Source organism: Notothenia rossii, assembly GCF_949606895.1.
Source record: "Notothenia rossii genome assembly, chromosome: 6".
Lineage (NCBI taxonomy): Eukaryota > Metazoa > Chordata > Actinopteri > Perciformes > Nototheniidae > Notothenia > Notothenia rossii.
This window is the reverse complement of record NC_136909.1, coordinates 88,662,619-88,670,319: the sequence shown is the minus strand read 5'-3', so window position 1 is coordinate 88,670,319 and position 7,701 is coordinate 88,662,619. Positions and strand designations below refer to the sequence as shown.

The 7,701-nt window shown below is 42.6% G+C and overlaps 1 pseudogene across 1 annotated transcript in view; it reads left to right on the top strand.

The window, feature by feature from the left end:
• The window catches only part of LOC307044693, a 14,199-nt pseudogene continuing 6,498 nt past the window's right edge, over nucleotides 1-7,701 (top strand). The window contains exons 1-5 of the transcript XR_013810687.1: nucleotides 1-56; nucleotides 441-545; nucleotides 1,466-1,544; nucleotides 1,698-1,926; nucleotides 2,067-3,870. The product of XR_013810687.1 is annotated as an uncharacterized misc_RNA (transcript). The remainder of the gene's footprint in view (nucleotides 57-440; nucleotides 546-1,465; nucleotides 1,545-1,697; nucleotides 1,927-2,066; nucleotides 3,871-7,701) is intronic.

Sequence of the window (7,701 nt, the reverse complement as noted above, 5' to 3'; positions counted from 1 at the left end):
ATGAGTGAAATCCCAGGTCAGATGAACATGGTGTCTTCAGTGACTGTGTTGTTATGGTAAATATCTGGTTCCTTGTTTCTTGTCTTGATGTTTGTCCTCGTTGACGTTGCTAAAGGAGCTGCTGTGATGCCAGAAGCATGTCAGACTTGATCTGATAATAAAGTATTCTCATGTTGTTATATGGTGCTCTGAGCTCTGATCTGACTAAGTGTTAGTGTGATGGAGACTAGGAGATGTTTTAAGTGTTCGATGACCATTATGTGCGTACCTGTCTAAGGACTGCAGATAGAAATGATCTTAATCTGGCATAACTCATCCCTTCTTTGAGATTCATGTATTTATAAGCATGGCCCCTGTTTATTAAACACATTCTAATATGAATAGTATTTAGGACCATTGTGACGGTCCAGATTCCTAACTGTTTGTTTCTCATGTTTCAGGAGGAGGCTGGAGGACCCTGAACCCAGCTGTGTGTCCATGAAGAGTGACTGGTCTATGGGGACACCTATGCACTTCAAAGATGGACGACACTCTGTTGGTCAAAGGTGAGGATTGAAAGTTGATAACCCCCTTCATGGTACCTGCTGCTCTGCTTTCAGGTTGTATTGACCCAGCTAAGAAAGTGTGGCTCTGTTGAATTTTCTTGGTGAGACACTTCTCTGGTTCCTTTCTAATAAAAGCAGCTTTGATCATTTATAAGGCGTATCAGGTTTGAAAGCTTTAAGCACCATAAACACCAACTTGGCAATAAACCTGTTTCTGAATCTGATGAAGGTTTCTTTAAATAAAGAAATCAGGGTCATGTTTACCTTCAGTGTTTCTCATCTGAGTTACATTTCTTTCCTTCTTAAGTAAAGCTGGAGTTTTGTAATCCTGCAGCTTGCGTCCAAAGGGAGGGAAACTCAACTGTGTGGACGTCTACTCCAGCTTATGATCAGCTCTGTGTGAATACATACCTGAGTGTTTCCCATTGCTCCTCGTCAGTCGGAGGTCAATGTTTCCCTGTATTTGCAGCAGTGTTTGCTTCTCATTTCTAAAATGTGTAATTGCTGTGTGGTGTTTTGCTCTTCACCTGGTGCTCTATTGAACAATTAAACAGCTCTTGATCAAATTAAATGTAATTGTTAAACCTTAATCAAAGATTACAGTCACTGATTACTTTCATTTTGGTGCGTGGCACTTGTTAGTATTTAGTGTTGCTGATAGTCAAGGATGAGTGATATCACTGCCCTTTAACCTTTGTACCAATTCATGTGTCTATAAAATGTTATTTTGAGGTTTTAGTTTAAAATAAAAATTGGCAATAACTTCTACAGCTGCTAAAGTTGGTACTCCGTGCAAGGCCCAGACAAATCCAGTGATCTAACCTTTCTCCTGTTGCTCACACATGCACCTGATCCACATTTCCAGCCCCACTGAAGCATATCAGAGATAATGTGAGTTGTTTCTTCATGATTCCTCACAGAGAGGACCAGCAGAGCTCAGAGGTTCCCAGAGGTCAGTCTGCCCAGCAGCATCAGACACAGCTGGACTCCACATTTATGGTCTGTACATGAACTACAGCTACTTCACATCTGTTCTGCTCACAGTCAACTCCATGATGCACTTTGTAGATCAGTGGATGGTCAGTCTGTCCAACATGGATCTGATGTTTGGTGACTTTAGTTTGATTGTGTTGTTCATGTATTCTGTTCCAGTTGCTGGAGGACAACATCATCACTTTTGTGAAGAACGAGCTGAAGAAGATCCAGAAGGCTCTGAGTTCAGATTACCCAGAATGCTTAGAGAGTCAGAGGGATGATGAGGAGGTGCTGGACGGTGAGGATGAAGAGCAGAGGAGGAGCAGCAGAGAGGCATTTCTGAACATCACACTGCACTTCCTGAGGAGCATGGAGCAGGAGGAGCTGGCTGACCGTCTGCAGAGCAGTAAGAGGGTTTCTATAGAGATTTAACAAGCTGGATAAATGTTGACTAAAGTCTCAAGAGATGGAACAAAGTATATTCAGATCTTCATTCTTTAAGGATGTATTTGACTCATTGATCTGATTTGTTGTGTGTTCATTCAGGAAGTCGTTCTGGAGAGTGTCAGCGTGAACTCAAGTCTAACCTGAAGGAGAGGTTCCAGTGTGTGTTTGAGGGCATTGCTAAAGCAGGAAACCCAACCCTTCTGAACCAGATCTACACAGAGCTCTACATCACAGAGGGGGGGTCTGCAGAGGTCAATGATGAACATGAGGTCAGACAGATTGAAACAGCATCCAGGAAACCAGACAGACCAGAAACAACCATCAGACAAGAAGACCTCTTTAAAGCCTCACCTGGAAGAGATGCACCAATCAGAGCAGTGCTGACAAAGGGCGTGGCTGGCATTGGGAAAACAGTCTTAACACAGAAGTTCACTCTGGACTGGGCTGAAGGCAAAGCCAACCAGGACATCCAGTTCATATTTCCATTCACCTTCAGAGAGCTGAATGTGGTGAGAGAGAACAAGTACAGCTTGGTGGAACTTGTTCATCACTTCTTCTCTGAAACCAGAGACGCAGGAATCTGCAGGTTTGATCAGTTCCCGGTTGTGTTCATCTTTGACGGTCTGGATGAGAGTCGACTTCCTCTGGACTTCCTCAACACTGAGATCCTGACTGATGTCACAGAGTCCACCTCAGTGGATGTGCTGCTGACAAACCTCATCAGGGGGAAGCTGCTTCCCTCTGCTCTCCTCTGGATAACCACACGACCTGCAGCAGCCAATCAGATCCCTCCTGAGTGTGTGGACATGGTGACAGAGGTCCGAGGGTTCACTGACCCACAGAAGGAGGAGTACTTCAGGAAGAGATTCAGAGATCAGGAGCAGGCCGGCACCATCATCTCCCACATCAAGACCTCACGAAGCCTCCACATCATGTGCCACATCCCAGTCTTCTGCTGGATCTCTGCTTCAGTTCTGGAGGAGGTGTTGAAAACCAGAGAGGGAGGAGAGCTGCCCAAGACCCTGACTGAGATGTACATCCACTTCCTGGTGGTTCAGTCCAAAGTGAAGAACATCAAGTATGATGGAGGAGCTGAGACAGATCCACACTGGAGTCCAGAGAGCAGGAAGATGATGAAGGCTCTGGGGAAACTGGCTTTTGAGCAGCTGCAGAAAGGCAACCTGATCTTCTATGAGTCCGACCTGACAGAGTGTGGCATCGATATCAGAGCAGCCTCAGTGTACTCAGGAGTGTTCACACAGGTCTTTAGAGAGGAGAGAGGACTGTACCAGGACAAGGTGTTCTGCTTCGTCCATCTGAGCGTTCAGGAGTTTCTGGCTGCTCTTCATGTCCATCTGACCTTCATCACCTCTGGAGTCAACCTGCTGTCAGAAGAACCAACAACCTCCAGGTGGCCTAAAGTCTTCAGACCCAAACCTAAACTCACACATCTCTACCAGAGTGCTGTGGACCAGGCCTTACAGAGTCCAAACGGACACCTGGACTTGTTCCTCCGCTTCCTCCTGGGTCTTTCACTGCAGACCAATCAGAAACTCCTACGAGGTCTACTGACAGAAACAGGAAGTAGCTCAAAGACCAACAAGAAAACAGTCCAGTACATCAAGAAGAAGATGGATGAGGATCTGTCTCCAGAGAGAAGCATCAACCTGTTCCACTGTCTGAATGAACTGAATGATGGTTCTCTAGTGGAGCAGATCCAACAGTCCCTGAGATCAGGAAGTCTCTCCTCAGATAAACTGTCTCCTGCTCAGTGGTCAGCTCTGGTCTTCATCTTACTGTCATCAGGAGAAGATCTGGACGTGTTTGACCTGAAGAAATACTCTGCTTCAGAGGAGGCTCTTCTGAGGCTGCTGGCAGTGGTCAAAGCCTCCAGGAAGGCTCTGTGAGTACAGAAACATTCAAATATGTAAGGGATAATGTGCTGCGACGCGGCCTTCAGGCCGATCTAGATCCCTCCGCTTCGCGTCGGGCTCCTGATCAGCCTGTCGGTGTTCTTTTCCCCATCATGACCAAGTCGCTGCACATTATCCCGCTTATTACACGGCCACATTCTCAACAAAGTAACGTTATGACTCCCACTATTAATTGAAATGCTTTTATGGATTTAGAAAATGATTTTATTGATTTAAAAAATAGTTGTATGTATTGATTTAAATTGACATGCATCCGCTAAGAAAAATAGTCCGTTGTTACTGTTTGAACTAACGTAGCAACGGCAGGAACTGCTTCGATAGCGTTTTTGAGGAGCTTTTTGATTACAGATTTGAAAACATCGCTGCTTGCTTTAAAAGTAGCAGAAGTCATGATGTCAAACCTTGGGAAGTATCTAGATATCCCTGCCCTGATGCCAAAGGAACTTGCAACTGAATATGTGTCGCCGTTTGATGTCTATGTCTGAACCGCTGCGTAAAAGGAGGATTTCTGCCCGTTACTTCTCCGCTGTTTTCTTGTCGCTCTTGTCTTGTCAGTTAGAAAGCAAACTGCATGCAGTTTGCTTTTCGGCCAAACTGTATACAGTTAAATCGAACGGACTTGTTTGTGCAGATGTGAGCGTCCTTAACAACGGTCAATAAGTCCTTGACAGCGGTCTGTCTGTTCGGTATTAACAACGTGTCACGTGTTCTGAATTGACCAATCAGAATCGAGTATTCAACTAAGCCATTTAATAAGTAAGGGACCTTACTTCATGCCGATCTAGATCCCTCCGCTTCGCGTCGGGCTCCTGATCAGCCTGTCGGTGTTCTTTTCCCCATAATGACCAAGTCGCTGCACATTATCCCGCTTATTACATGGACACATTCTCAACAAAGTAACGTTATGACTCCCAATATTAATTGAAATGCTTTTGTGGATTTAGAAAATGATTTTATTGATTTAAAAAATAGTTGTATGTATTGATTTAAATTGACATGCATCCGCTAAGACAAATAGTCGGTTGGAGCAGATATTTCCAACTATTTTGAAATAGAAAATGGTATTCCCCAAGGGAGTGCAGTCAGTCCAATATTATTCAACATCATGATTAATGATATTTTTACATGCTTAGACACATGCATACAATCGGCTCTGTACGCAGATAATGGGGCTATTTGGATGAGGGGAAGAAATGCCCCATACGTAATGGAGAATATAGCTAGAGCGATTACAAAAGTGGAGAGGTGGTCATATAACTGGGGATTCAAAATGTCAGAAAGCAAGTCATGCTACATGGTATTTACAAACAAACGCAAGATTGATGGCCAACAGCTAACACTATATGAGCGTCCAATGAAAAAGGTGAATGAGTTCAAATACCTAGGACTGTGGTTTGATAGCAAATACACATGGAACATGCATATTAATCAAGTGGAAACAAAATGCAAAAAAGTATTACATTTATTGCGAGCTGTAGCTGGATGCAACTGGGGCGCAGATAAACAAGCATTAATAGACATTTACAGATCAATTATGAGGTCCACAATAGACTACGGTTGTATAGTATATGGAGCAGCAGCAAAAACATTGCTTTTAAAAATAGATAGAATACAATATAAAGCATTGCGGCTGTGTATTGGAGCGATAAAGTCATCCCCTATTAATGCAGTTCTGATAGAAGCAGGAGAGACACCTCTGGAGATCAGAAGAGAGAAACTTGCTCTGTCATACTGGGTCAGACTACAAGGAAGTGGAGAAGAAAATATTCCAAACAGAATATTACAGGATTGCTGAGAATATGCAAAATTCCAGGGACGTGGGTTTGGCTGGACGAGTAAGGAAAGAACGAGGGCATATGGAGTGGAGAATATCACGTTTACCAAAGCAACTCCATTTAGCAGTGTTCCCCCATGGCTGTTCCCAGAAGCTAACATAGATATGAATATCATAGAAAGGAAAAAAGAGTGGCAAATAAATGAAGTGGGAATTAAAACAAGTATGTATCTGAACGAAAAGTACTACAATTACCTACAAATGTATACAGATGGCTCTAAGAACAAGGAAGAGCGTGTTGGAGTTGGCATATACATCCCAGACTTTAAAATATCTATTTTAAAAAGAGCGTCTGATCAATTATCAGTGTATACAGCAGAAATGCTTGCTGTAATAATAGGATTGCAGTGGGTTGAAGAGGTCAGACCAGATAGGGTGGTTATATGCACAGATTCATTGTCCATATTACAAAGCATACAATCAACAACAACTACTAGAGAAGACATTCTCATAGAACTGAATCATAGCCTGTTAAGACTGCACAGAAGCGGCATAGATCTGCAGTTCTGCTGGGTGCCTGCACATGAGGGGGTGAAAGGGAACGAGTGTGCTGATAGATGAGCAAAAACTGCACTACAAAAGCAAATAACATTACCAGTTCAACTTGGTAAAGGAGAAGGAAAAGCAGTCATTAAGAAGAAAGGGATGGAGATCTGGCAGAAAAGGTGGGAGAAAGACCAGAAAGACAAGGACTATCACAAAGTACAAAATACAATTACAATTCATATTCATAAAGAAAGAAACAGAAGGGAGGAAGTCATGATGGCTAGACTCAGAATAAATCACACGGCTTTGAACAGTTCGCTGTATATCATGGGGAAAAGTGACAGTAACAAGTGTGGGAACTGTGCAGTAAAAGAAGATGTAGAACATATATTGTTAAATTGTGACATCTATAAAGCGGAAAGAGAACAATGAAAGGCTAAAGTCTTAGAGGCAGAGAGGGAGTGGAGTGTGGTTGGTGTTTTGGGAACAAAAGGAGAGGGAGTAAGAGCTACCAGAAAGGCACTGTTTAAATTCTTGAGTGAAACTGGGGTAGGAAAAATAATTTAACATTAGGTCATGAAAGAACATAGATTTGTTTTGTTTTGTTTTATTTATTTAATGGTTTTATTGATTGATTTATTTATTTTAATTTTATTTTGATTAGAACATAGGTTAATGAGTTGGAATGATGTGATGATGCATACTCATGTACAGTAGGTGGCGGTATGCACCTTTTAAGTTGTTTGCAATCCGCCAAAAGCAAGAGAAGAAGAAGAAGAAGAAGAAGAAGAAGAAGAAGAAGAAGAAGAAGAAGAAGAAGAAAAAGAAGAAGAAGAAGAAGAAGAAGAAGAAGAAGAAGAAGAAGAAGAAGAAGAAGAAGAAGAAGAAGAAGAAGAAGAAGAAGAAGAACAAGAACAAGAACAAGAAGAAGAAGAAGAAGAAGAAGAAGACAAATAGTCCTTTGTTACCGTTTGAACTAACGTAGCAACGGCAGGAACTGCTTCGATAGCGTTTTTGAGGCGCTTTTAGATTTCAGATTTGAAAACGTCGCTGCTTGCTTTAAAAGTAGCAGAAGTCATGATGTCAAACCTTGGGGAGTATCTAGATATCCCTGCCCTAATGCCAAAGTAACTTGCAACTGAATATGTGTCGCCGTTTGATGTCTATGTCTGGACCGCTGCGTAAAAGGAGGATTTCTGCCCGTTACTTCTCCGCTGTTTTCTTGTCGCTCTTGTCTTGTCAGTTAGAAAGCAAACTGCATGCAGTTTGCTTTTCGGCCAAACTGTATATAGTTAAATCGAACGGACTTCTTTCTGCAGATGTGAGCGTCCTTAACAACGGTCAATAAGTCCTTGACAGCGGTCTGTCTGTTAACAACGAGTCACGTGTTCTGAATTGACCAATCAGAATCGAGTATTCAACTAAGCTATGTAATAACATGAAGTAGTGGTGGTCTAATGGATAGTGAGGTGGGATGAAG